This window comes from Triturus cristatus, chromosome 12, assembly GCF_964204655.1.
Source record: "Triturus cristatus chromosome 12, aTriCri1.1, whole genome shotgun sequence".
Lineage (NCBI taxonomy): Eukaryota > Metazoa > Chordata > Amphibia > Caudata > Salamandridae > Triturus > Triturus cristatus.
This window is the reverse complement of record NC_140595.1, coordinates 662,372,440-662,384,467: the sequence shown is the minus strand read 5'-3', so window position 1 is coordinate 662,384,467 and position 12,028 is coordinate 662,372,440. Positions and strand designations below refer to the sequence as shown.

At 42.7% G+C, this 12,028-nt stretch overlaps 9 non-coding genes across 9 annotated transcripts; 4 read left to right on the top strand and 5 right to left on the bottom strand.

Annotated features, from left to right (window-relative positions):
• Nucleotides 1–147: 147 nt before the first annotated feature.
• Nucleotides 148–242, top strand: TRNAI-UAU (transfer RNA isoleucine (anticodon UAU)). The gene is made up of 2 exons: nucleotides 148–185; nucleotides 207–242. It is a non-coding gene; the product is annotated as a tRNA-Ile (tRNA).
• Nucleotides 243–2,659: 2,417 nt separating this feature from the next.
• Nucleotides 2,660–2,741, bottom strand: TRNAS-GCU (transfer RNA serine (anticodon GCU)). Its single transcript has one exon. It is a non-coding gene; the product is annotated as a tRNA-Ser (tRNA).
• A 412-nt stretch (nucleotides 2,742–3,153) lies between these two features.
• Nucleotides 3,154–3,248, top strand: TRNAI-UAU (transfer RNA isoleucine (anticodon UAU)). The gene is made up of 2 exons: nucleotides 3,154–3,191; nucleotides 3,213–3,248. It is a non-coding gene; the product is annotated as a tRNA-Ile (tRNA).
• A 1,160-nt stretch (nucleotides 3,249–4,408) lies between these two features.
• On the bottom strand, nucleotides 4,409–4,480 carry TRNAT-UGU (transfer RNA threonine (anticodon UGU)). The gene has a single exon. It is a non-coding gene; the product is annotated as a tRNA-Thr (tRNA).
• A 2,352-nt stretch (nucleotides 4,481–6,832) lies between these two features.
• Nucleotides 6,833–6,904, bottom strand: TRNAT-UGU (transfer RNA threonine (anticodon UGU)). The gene has a single exon. It is a non-coding gene; the product is annotated as a tRNA-Thr (tRNA).
• Nucleotides 6,905–8,089: 1,185 nt separating this feature from the next.
• TRNAS-GCU (transfer RNA serine (anticodon GCU)) lies at nucleotides 8,090–8,171 on the bottom strand. The gene has a single exon. It is a non-coding gene; the product is annotated as a tRNA-Ser (tRNA).
• A 412-nt stretch (nucleotides 8,172–8,583) lies between these two features.
• On the top strand, nucleotides 8,584–8,678 carry TRNAI-UAU (transfer RNA isoleucine (anticodon UAU)). Its single transcript has 2 exons — nucleotides 8,584–8,621; nucleotides 8,643–8,678. It is a non-coding gene; the product is annotated as a tRNA-Ile (tRNA).
• A 1,160-nt stretch (nucleotides 8,679–9,838) lies between these two features.
• Nucleotides 9,839–9,910, bottom strand: TRNAT-UGU (transfer RNA threonine (anticodon UGU)). The gene has a single exon. It is a non-coding gene; the product is annotated as a tRNA-Thr (tRNA).
• A 1,679-nt stretch (nucleotides 9,911–11,589) lies between these two features.
• On the top strand, nucleotides 11,590–11,684 carry TRNAI-UAU (transfer RNA isoleucine (anticodon UAU)). Its single transcript has 2 exons — nucleotides 11,590–11,627; nucleotides 11,649–11,684. It is a non-coding gene; the product is annotated as a tRNA-Ile (tRNA).
• The last annotated feature ends 344 nt before the right edge of the window (nucleotides 11,685–12,028 follow it).

Genomic DNA, 12,028 nt, shown 5'->3' with positions numbered 1-12,028 from the left:
GAATCTATTCCGTTTGGACTGTATTTTTAATAGTCATGATAACATGCTAGCATGTGAGTCGATCTTGCACAGTGAATGATGGAGCAGTGTCTGTCATATACTTGGTCAGCTGTAGATGGCTCACCTGGGGAGATGTGAAAAGAGAGAGCTCCAGTGGCGCAATCGGTTAGCGCGCGGTACTTATACAGCAGTACTTGCACTGAGCCATGCCGAGGTTGTGAGTTCGAGCCTCACCTGGAGCAGCCGTGTTGTTTTTCATAAACCATTTCACAAAAAGTAAAGTTTAAACTCAGAGTATGGACGGCCCTTGCTAGAGAGTCTTTACTTCTTATAGGATCTACGTGTCCTACTCCTCTGGGTGCCAAATATCACATATCCTCCGCGATGCTCAGTTTAAACATTCCATGATGTGCCATCTTGCATTTCATGCAAACACCACATCAGTGCATTTAAAAATACATTTGTAGAATAATAAATATGATGAAAACTGTGTTCTCACATGATAACCATAAACTGAAGAGCTGCAAAAAATGCTGTATCAGCTACTTACAATAAAAGGTGACTCGAAAAAACTAGCAAAAGAAGAGCATCATCATATTAAAGGTTCTATTCACCATCTTGAGTTGCACCATAGCAGCTTATGGTGCTTTTCTGTTCAGAGTGTGCCTCCAATCCCACATTCATTTTTAATTTCTTTGCAGTTTAAAAACCAACAATTACTGCTCGAAGTTCACTTTTCAAAACCATTCAACCTATTAAATGTATTTCTCTAACCTATGAATGTGGTCCATGTTCACTTTTCCTCATCTTCATCTCGATACTCCTTTCCCAGAAACCAGGTTCACTTCTTCATTCAACCCACCCATCCAAAGTCACCAAATCTTTGAAGCAAGTCTGCCTATTCTCCCTTTCTCTCTATGTACAAGATACCTTGTATCATTTGAATGGACAGCAGGAGAGAAGGATATTTATGGTGAGTGGGGGTGGGGTTTTGAGGAGTAACCTCATTTGCCTAAGAGCCGGGGTATCTGGGAAAAAAAGTATTTTATGGGGGAAGACTTTCACATCTCCTTGGTGAAATTTGTAGGGCCTTATAACATCCTTTCTGTGGATGCAGATTCAGTCGGAACAGAGGTCCTAGTCCTAGCTCTGCCTTTCAAAGGAACTGTAAATATGCATGGCTTATTTGGCTTTGCCCGGCAGGGTGAGAATGGCGTTTGTCAGGCGTTCGTCAGGCGATCGGAAGTGGTGAGGCAATAATTTATAATTCAATGATCTTCATGATATTTTCTTGATAATATGAAAGCAGGAAAGGGAAGCTTGGCAATAAGCAATCCTAAAGCAAGGTGTGACTTCCGGGAAGAATGACTTGAAAACAACATACAGAAAGACTCATGTAAAAAGGCCCTGATGAGGCTTGAACTCATGACCCCTGGTTTACAAGACCAGTGCTCTGCCACTGAGCTACAAGGCAAGTCTGCACGCAGGATGTAAATTGCAACATGTATTCTTACTGAGGTATGAATATATCTATGATTTTGAGACTCTGTATGGAAACGTAGTTGCATATGAATGTCCACGTGCGCGCACACATTGAAGACCATGCTTAAGGCACTTTTTTTGGAAGTATGAAAAACTACATTTTCATATGAGAAAATAAGAGTTTTCGCATTCAAGACCATACCGATAGCTCTAGTTAGTATGTCTGCAATCAGTGACATATAGAGAACCCACTTATTAGAAGTGATCTGTCTCTGTGGGGCAGACATATGTTAACAGTCATTCATTTGAGACGGCCTAAACTTTAGGAGTAAGAGCTGCTTTCTTATCAATCTATTTATCCAAACTGGTTAATAAGTAGGCCTGGGCGAAGCACTACGCTACGCTCGCGTAGTTTGCGAAGTTCGCGCTACTTCGCACTACGCGAACTGCACGTAGCACAGTGCGAACACGCGTAGCATAGTGTTGCGTAGTGCTGCGGTCATTTTTTGCTTGCTCGCGGTCCTCAATGTCAAGTTGGCGACCGCGAGCAAGCAAAATGACATCCTGGCGAGACTTTTTCCTTGTTCGCGATCGCGAGCATGGAAAATAAACCTCCCGGCGAGATTCCCAACGCGAGAAGGTCAGGTTTCTCATTGCGAGGGGTCGCGTATGCTCGCGACCGCTCGCGATGAGAAACTACCAGTTCGCGTTGAGAAAGCTGCAGCTCGAGTAAAAATCTACTCGCGCAGCAGAAAACTACAGCTCGCACTGTGCAAGATGCCATTTTCAATGATTGCACAGTGCCGGTTGCTTGTCCGCACTGTGCAATCATTGAAAACAACATCTTGCACAGTGCGAACATGTTACTTCGCAGTTCGCGAAGTGCTACGCGTAGCTCGCGTAGTGCGAACTTCACTTTGCGTAGCTTCGCGAAGTGCTACTTCGCGAACTACGCCCACCCTTATTAATAAGCCAGGAGTGAGTGAAAGGCAATCCTCTGGAAACTCCATGAAAGATCTAATTTCTATTACGCACAAAATACTTCACTTTATTTGACATATTTGTTAAAATGGAACAGTCAGATGATCCCATCTAGCGGATCCTGGCTCTGTCTTGAAAGAGAGTGTAATTATACTACAAGAAATGCTGGCCATCAAAAGAGACTCTGATGGCTTTCCGACGAAGGTGGGATTCGAACCCACGCGTGCAGAGCACAATGGATTAGCAGTCCATCGCCTTAACCACTCGGCCACCTCGTCTGCCCTACAGCCCCATCTGAAACCTTGCTTCACAAAAGGTACTGAAGTGTCAATATACTGTACCTAAAAAAGAAAAAAACAGCTGAGGCAAGATCTCACATTCCACGTCTTCCCCCAATCAGGGACCTACATTTCATTTTTGGGAAATTCTTACTATGTGCTAATTACAAATATTCATAAGATTCCCCTAGACTTTGTCAGAACTGTCAAGATATAATTCTATGGGGTTTTGAATAGACAGAGCATATGTTATAGGACAATTATAGAATCTATTCCGTTTGGACTGTATTTTTAATAGTCATGATAACATGCTAGCATGTGAGTCGATCTTGCACAGTGAATGATGGAGCAGTGTCTGTCATCTACTTGGTCAGCTGTAGATGGCTCACCTGGGGAGATGTGAAAAGAGAGAGCTCCAGTGGCGCAATCGGTTAGCGCGCGGTACTTATACAGCAGTACTTGCACTGAGCCATGCCGAGGTTGTGAGTTCGAGCCTCACCTGGAGCAGCCGTGTTGTTTTTCATAAACCATTTCACAAAAAGTAAAGTTTAAACTCAGAGTATGGACGGCCCTTGCTAGAGAGTCTTTACTTCTTATAGGATCTACGTGTCCTACTCCTCTGGGTGCCAAATATCACATATCCTCCGCGATGCTCAGTTTAAACATTCCATGATGTGCCATCTTGCATTTCATGCAAACACCACATCAGTGCATTTAAAAATACATTTGTAGAATAATAAATATGATGAAAACTGTGTTCTCACATGATAACCATAAACTGAAGAGCTGCAAAAAATGCTGTATCAGCTACTTACAATAAAAGGTGACTCGAAAAAACTAGCAAAAGAAGAGCATCATCATATTAAAGGTTCTATTCACCATCTTGAGTTGCACCATAGCAGCTTATGGTGCTTTTCTGCTCAGAGTGTGCCTCCAATCCCACATTCATTTTTAATTTCTTTGCAGTTTAAAAACCAACAATTACTGCTCGAAGTTCACTTTTCAAAACCATTCAACCTATTAAATGTATTTCTCTAACCTATGAATGTGGTCCATGTTCACTTTTCCTCATCTTCATCTCGATACTCCTTTCCCAGAAACCAGGTTCACTTCTTCATTCAACCCACCCATCCAAAGTCACCAAATCTTTGAAGCAAGTCTGCCTATTCTCCCTTTCTCTCTATGTACAAGATACCTTGTATCATTTGAATGGACAGCAGGAGAGAAGGATATTTATGGTGAGTGGGGGTGGGGTTTTGAGGAGTAACCTCATTTGCCTAAGAGCCGGGGTATCTGGGAAAAAAAGTATTTTATGGGGGAAGACTTTCACATCTCCTTGGTGAAATTTGTAGGGCCTTATAACATCCTTTCTGTGGATGCAGATTCAGTCGGAACAGAGGTCCTAGTCCTAGCTCTGCCTTTCAAAGGAACTGTAAATATGCATGGCTTATTTGGCTTTGCCCGGCAGGGTGAGAATGGCGTTTGTCAAGCGTTCGTCAGGCGATCGGAAGTGGTGAGGCAATAATTTATAATTCAATGATCTTCATGATATTTTCTTGATAATATGAAAGCAGGAAAGGGAAGCTTGGCAATAAGCAATCCTAAAGCAAGGTGTGACTTCCGGGAAGAATGACTTGAAAACAACATACAGAAAGACTCATGTAAAAAGGCCCTGATGAGGCTTGAACTCATGACCCCTGGTTTACAAGACCAGTGCTCTGCCACTGAGCTACAAGGCCAGTCTGCACGCAGGATGTAAATTGCAACATGTATTCTTACTGAGGTATGAATATATCTATGATTTTGAGACTCTGTATGGAAACGTAGTTGCATATGAATGTCCACGTGCGCGCACACATTGAAGACCATGCTTAAGGCACTTTTTTTGGAAGTATGAAAAACTACATTTTCATATGAGAAAATAAGAGTTTTCGCATTCAAGACCATACCGATAGCTCTAGTTAGTATGTCTGCAATCAGTGACATATAGAGAACCCACTTATTAGAAGTGATCTGTCTCTGTGGGGCAGACATATGTTAACAGTCATTCATTTGAGACGGCCTAAACTTTAGGAGTAAGAGCTGCTTTCTTATCAATCTATTTATCCAAACTGGTTAATAAGCCAGGAGTGAGTGAAAGGCAATCCTCTGGAAACTCCATGAAAGATCTAATTTCTATTACGCACAAAATACTTCACTTTATTTGACATATTTGTTAAAATGGAACAGTCAGATGATCCCATCTAGTGGATCCTGGCTCTGTCTTGAAAGAGAGTGTAATTATACTACAAGAAATGCTGGCCATCAAAAGAGACTCTGATGGCTTTCCGACTAAGGTGGGATTCGAACCCACGCGTGCAGAGCACAATGGATTAGCAGTCCATCGCCTTAACCACTCGGCCACCTCGTCTGCCCTACAGCCCCATCTGAAACCTTGCTTCACAAAAGGTACTGAAGTGTCAATATACTGTACCTAAAAAAGAAAAAAACAGCTGAGGCAAGATCTCACATTCCATGTCTTCCCCCAATCAGGGACCTACATTTCATTTTTGGGAAATTCTTACTATGTGCTAATTACAAATATTCATAAGATTCCCCTAGACTTTGTCAGAACTGTCAAGATATAATTCTATGGGGTTTTGAATAGACAGAGCATATGTTATAGGACAATTATAGAATCTATTCCGTTTGGACTGTATTTTTAATAGTCATGATAACATGCTAGCATGTGAGTCGATCTTGCACAGTGAATGATGGAGCAGTGTCTGTCATCTACTTGGTCAGCTGTAGATGGCTCACCTGGGGAGATGTGAAAAGAGAGAGCTCCAGTGGCGCAATCGGTTAGCGCGCGGTACTTATACAGCAGTACTTGCACTGAGCCATGCCGAGGTTGTGAGTTCGAGCCTCACCTGTTGCAGCCGTGTTGATTTTCATAAACCATTTCACAAAAAGTAAAGTTTAAACTCAGAGTATGGACGGCCCTTGCTAGAGAGTCTTTACTTCTTATAGGATCTACGTGTCCTACTCCTCTGGGTGCCAAATATCACATATCCTCCGCGATGCTCAGTTTAAACATTCCATGATGTGCCATCTTGCATTTCATGCAAACACCACATCAGTGCATTTAAAAATACATTTGTAGAATAATAAATATGATGAAAACAGTGTTCTCACATGATAACCATAAACTGAAGAGCTGCAAAAAATGCTGTATCAGCTACTTACAATAAAAGGTGACTCGAAAAAACTAGCAAAAGAAGAGCATCATCATATTAAAGGTTCTATTCACCATCTTGAGTTGCACCATAGCAGCTTATGGTGCTTTTCTGCTCAGAGTGTGCCTCCAATCCCACATTCATTTTTAATTTCTTTGCAGTTTAAAAACCAACAATTACTGCTCGAAGTTCACTTTTCAAAACCATTCAACCTATTAAATGTATTTCTCTAACATATGAATGTGGTCAATGTTCACTTTTCCTCATCTTCATCTCGATACTCCTTTCCCAGAAACCAGGTTCACTTCTTCATTCAACCCACCCATCCAAGGTCACCAAATCTTTGAAGCAAGTCTGCCTATTCTCCCTTTCTCTCTATGTACAAGATACCTTGTATCATTTGAATGGACAGCAGGAGAGAAGGATATTTATGGTGAGTGGGGGTGGGGTTTTGAGGAGTAACCTCATTTGCCTAAGAGCCGGGGTATCTGGGAAAAAAAGTATTTTATGGGGGAAGACTTTCACATCTCCTTGGTGAAATTTGTAGGGCCTTATAACATCCTTTCTGTGGATGCAGATTCAGTCGGAACAGAGGTCCTAGTCCTCGCTCTGCCTTTCAAAGGAACTGTAAATATGCATGGCTTATTTGGCTTTGCCCGGCAGGGCTTGCCCGGCAGGGTGAGAATGGCGTTTGTCAGGCGTTCGTCAGGCGATCGGAAGGGGTGAGGCAATAATGTATAATTCAATGATCTTCATGATATTTTCTTGATAATATGAAAGCAGGAAAGGGAAGCTTGGCAATAAGCAATCCTAAAGCAAGGTGTGACTCCAGGGAAGAATGACTTGAAAACAACATACAGAAAGACTCATGTAAAAAGGCCCTGATGAGGCTTGAACTCATGACCCCTGGTTTACAAGACCAGTGCTCTGCCACTGAGCTACAAGGCCAGTCTGCATGCAGGATGTAAATTGCAACATGTATTCTTACTGAGGTATGAATATATCTATGATTTTGAGACTCTGTATGGAAACGTAGTTGCATATGAATGTCCACGTGCGCGCACACATTGAAGACCATGCTTAAGGCACTTTTTTTGGAAGTATGAAAAACTACATTTTCATATGAGAAAATAAGAGTTTTCGCATTCAAGACCATACCGATAGCTCTAGTTAGTATGTCTGCAATCAGTGACATATAGAGAACCCACTTATTAGAAGTGATCTGTCTCTGTGGGGCAGACATATGTTAACAGTCATTCATTTGAGACGGCCTAAACTTTAGGAGTAAGAGCTGCTTTCTTATCAATCTATTTATCCAAACTGGTTAATAAGTAGGCCTGGGCGAAGCACTACGCTACGCTCGCGTAGTTTGCGAAGTTCGCGCTACTTCGCACTACGCGAACTGCACGTAGCACAGTGCGAACACGCGTAGCGTAGTGTTGCGTAGTGCTGCGGTCATTTTTTGCTTGCTCGCGGTCCTCAACGTCAAGTTGGCGACCGCGAGCAAGCAAAATGACATCCTGGCGAGACTTTTTCCTTGTTCGCGATCGCGAGCATGGAAAATAAACCTCCCGGCGAGATTCCCAACGCGAGAAGGTCAGGTTTCTCATTGCGAGAGGTCGCGTATGCTCGCGACCGCTCGCGATGAGAAACTACCAGTTCGCGTTGAGAAAGCTGCAGCTCGAGTAAAAATCTACTCGAGCAGTAGAAAACTACAGCTCGCACTGTGCAAGATGCCATTTTCAATGATTGCACAGTGCCGGTTGCTTGTCCGCACTGTGCAATCATTGAAAACAACATCTTGCACAGTGCAAACATGTTACTTCGCAGTTCGCGAAGTGCTACGCGTAGCTCGCGTAGTGCGAACTTCACTTTGCGTAGCTTCGCGAAGTGCTACTTCGCGAACTACGCCCACCCTTATTAATAAGCCAGGAGTGAGTGAAAGGCAATCCTCTGGAAACTCCATGAAAGATCTAATTTCTATTACGCACAAAATACTTCACTTTATTTGACATATTTGTTAAAATGGAACAGTCAGATGATCCCATCTAGCGGATCCTGGCTCTGTCTTGAAAGAGAGTGTAATTATACTACAAGAAATGCTGGCCATCAAAAGAGACTCTGATGGCTTTCCGACGAAGGTGGGATTCGAACCCACGCGTGCAGAGCACAATGGATTAGCAGTCCATCGCCTTAACCACTCGGCCACCTCGTCTGCCCTAGAGCCCCATCTGAAACCTTGCTTCACAAAAGGTACTGAAGTGTCAATATACTGTACCTAAAAAAGAAAAAAATAGCTGAGGCAAGATCTCACATTCCACGTCTTCCCCCAATCAGGGACCTACATTTCATTTTTGGGAAATTCTTACTATGTGCTAATTACAAATATTCATAAGATTCCCCTAGACTTTGTCAGAACTGTCAAGATATAATTCTATGGGGTTTTGAATAGACAGAGCATATGTTATAGGACAATTATAGAATCTATTCCGTTTGGACTGTATTTTTAATAGTCATGATAACATGCTAGCATGTGAGTCGATCTTGCACAGTGAATGATGGAGCAGTGTCTGTCATCTACTTGGTCAGCTGTAGATGGCTCACCTGGGGAGATGTGAAAAGAGAGAGCTCCAGTGGCGCAATCGGTTAGCGCGCGGTACTTATACAGCAGTACTTGCACTGAGCCATGCCGAGGTTGTGAGTTCGAGCCTCACCTGGAGCAGCCGTGTTGTTTTTCATAAACCATTTCACAAAAAGTAAAGTTTAAACTCAGAGTATGGACGGCCCTTGCTAGAGAGTCTTTACTTCTTATAGGATCTACGTATCCTACTCCTCTGGGTGCCAAATATCACATATCCTCCGCGATGCTCAGTTTAAACATTCCATGATGTGCCATCTTGCATTTCATGCAAACACCACATCAGTGCATTTAAAAATACATTTGTAGAATAATAAATATGATGAAAACTGTGTTCTCACATGATAACCATAAACTGAAGAGCTGCAAAAAATGCTGTATCAGCTACTTACAATAAAAGGTGACTGGAAAAAACTAGCAAAAGAAGAGCATCATCATATTAAAGGTTCTATTCACCATCTTGAGTTGCACCATAGCAGCTTATGGTGCTTTTCTGCTCAGAGTGTGCCTCCAATCCCACATTCATTTTTAATTTCTTTGCAGTTTAAAAACCAACAATTACTGCTCGAAGTTCACTTTTCAAAACCATTCAACCTATTAAATGTATTTCTCTAACCTATGAATGTGGTCCATGTTCACTTTTCCTCATCTTCATCTCGATACTCCTTTCCCAGAAACCAGGTTCACTTCTTCATTCAACCCACCCATCCAAAGTCACCAAATCTTTGAAGCAAGTCTGCCTATTCTCCCTTTCTCTCTATGTACAAGATACCTTGTATCATTTGAATGGACAGCAGGAGAGAAGGATATTTATGGTGAGTGGGGGTGGGGTTTTGAGGAGTAACCTCATTTGCCTAAGAGCCGGGGTATCTGGGAAAAAAAGTATTTTATGGGGGAAGACTTTCACATCTCCTTGGTGAAATTTGTAGGGCCTTATAACATCCTTTCTGTGGATGCAGATTCAGTCGGAACAGAGGTCCTAGTCCTCGCTCTGCCTTTCAAAGGAACTGTAAATATGCATGGCTTATTTGGCTTTGCCCGGCAGGGTGAGAATGGCGTTTGTCAGGCGTTCGTCAGGCGATCGGAAGGGGTGAGGCAATAATGTATAATTCAATGATCTTCATGATATTTTCTTGATAATATGAAAGCAGGAAAGGGAAGCTTGGCAATAAGCAATCCTAAAGCAAGGTGTGACTCCAGGGAAGAATGACTTGAAAACAACATACAGAAAGACTCATGTAAAAAGGCCCTGATGAGGCTTGAACTCATGACCCCTGGTTTACAAGACCAGTGCTCTGCCACTGAGCTACAAGGCCAGTCTGCACGCAGGATGTAAATTGCAACATGTATTCTTACTGAGGTATGAATATATCTATGATTTTGAGACTCTGTATGGAAACGTAGTTGCATATGAATGTCCACGTGCGCGCACACATTGAAGACCATGCTTAAGGCACTTTTTTTGGAAGTATGAAAAACTACATTTTCATATGAGAAAATAAGAGTTTTCGCATTCAAGACCATACCGATAGCTCTAGTTAGTATGTCTGCAATCAGTGACATATAGAGAACCCACTTATTAGAAGTGATCTGTCTCTGTGGGGCAGACATATGTTAACAGTCATTCATTTGAGACGGCCTAAACTTTAGGAGTAAGAGCTGCTTTCTTATCAATCTATTTATCCAAACTGGTTAATAAGTAGGCCTGGGCGAAGCACTACGCTACGCTCGCGTAGTTTGCGAAGTTCGCGCTACTTCGCACTACGCGAACTGCACGTAGCACAGTGCGAACACGCGTAGTGTAGTGTTGCGTAGTGCTGCGGTCATTTTTTGCTTGCTCGCGGTCCTCAACGTCAAGTTGGCGACCGCGAGCAAGCAAAATGACATCCTGGCGAGACTTTTTCCTTGTTCGCGATCGCGAGCATGAAAAATAAACCTCCCGGCGAGATTCCCAACGCGAGAAGGTCAGGTTTCTCATTGCGAGGGGTCGCGTATGCTCGCGACCGCTCGCGATGAGAAACTACCAGTTCGCGTTGAGAAAGCTGCAGCTCGAGTAAAAATCTACTCGAGCAGCAGAAAACTACAGCTCGCACTGTGCAAGATGCCATTTTCAATGATTGCACAGTGCCGGTTGCTTGTCCGCACTGTGCAATCATTGAAAACAACATCTTGCACAGTGCGAACATGTTACTTCGCAGTTCGCGAAGTGCTACGCGTAGCTCGCGTAGTGCGAACTTCACTTTGCGTAGCTTCGCGAAGTGCTACTTCGCGAACTACGCCCACCCTTATTAATAAGCCAGGAGTGAGTGAAAGGCAATCATCTGGAAACTCCATGAAAGATCTAATTTCTATTACGCACAAAATACTTCACTTTATTTGACATATTTGTTAAAATGGAACAGTCAGATGATCCCATCTAGCGGATCCTGGCTCTGTCTTGAAAGAGAGTGTAATTATACTACAAGAAATGCTGGCCATCAAAACAGACTCTGATGGCTTTCCGACGAAGGTGGGATTCGAACCCACGCGTGCAGAGCACAATGGATTAGCAGTTCATCGCCTTAACCACTCGGCCACCTCGTCTGCCCTACAGCCCCATCTGAAACCTTGCTTCACAAAAGGTACTGAAGTGTCAATATACTGTACCTAAAAAAGAAAAAAACAGCTGAGGCAAGATCTCACATTCCACGTCTTCCCCCAATCAGGGACCTACATTTCATTTTTGGGAAATTCTTACTATGTGCTAATTACAAATATTCATAAGATTCCCCTAGACTTTGTCAGAACTGTCAAGATATAATTCTATGGGGTTTTGAATAGACAGAGCATATGTTATAGGACAATTATAGAATCTATTCCGTTTGGACTGTATTTTTAATAGTCATGATAACATGCTAGCATGTGAGTCGATCTTGCACAGTGAATGATGGAGCAGTGTCTGTCATCTACTTGGTCAGCTGTAGATGGCTCACCTGGGGAGATGTGAAAAGAGAGAGCTCCAGTGGCGCAATCGGTTAGCGCGCGGTACTTATACAGCAGTACTTGCACTGAGCCATGCCGAGGTTGTGAGTTCGAGCCTCACCTGGAGCAGCCGTGTTGTTTTTCATAAACCATTTCACAAAAAGTAAAGTTTAAACTCAGAGTATGGACGCCCCTTGCTAGAGAGTCTTTACTTCTTATAGGATCTACGTGTCCTACTCCTCTGGGTGCCAAATATCAGATATCCTCCGCGATGCTCAGTTTAAACATTCCATGATGTGCCATCTTGCATTTCATGCAAACACCACATCAGTGCATTTAAAAATACATTTGTAGAATAATAAATATGATGAAAACAGTGTTCTCACATGATAACCATAAACTGAAGAGCTGCAAAAAATGCTGTATCAGCTACTTACAATAAAAGGTGACTCGAAAAAACTAGCAAAAGAAGA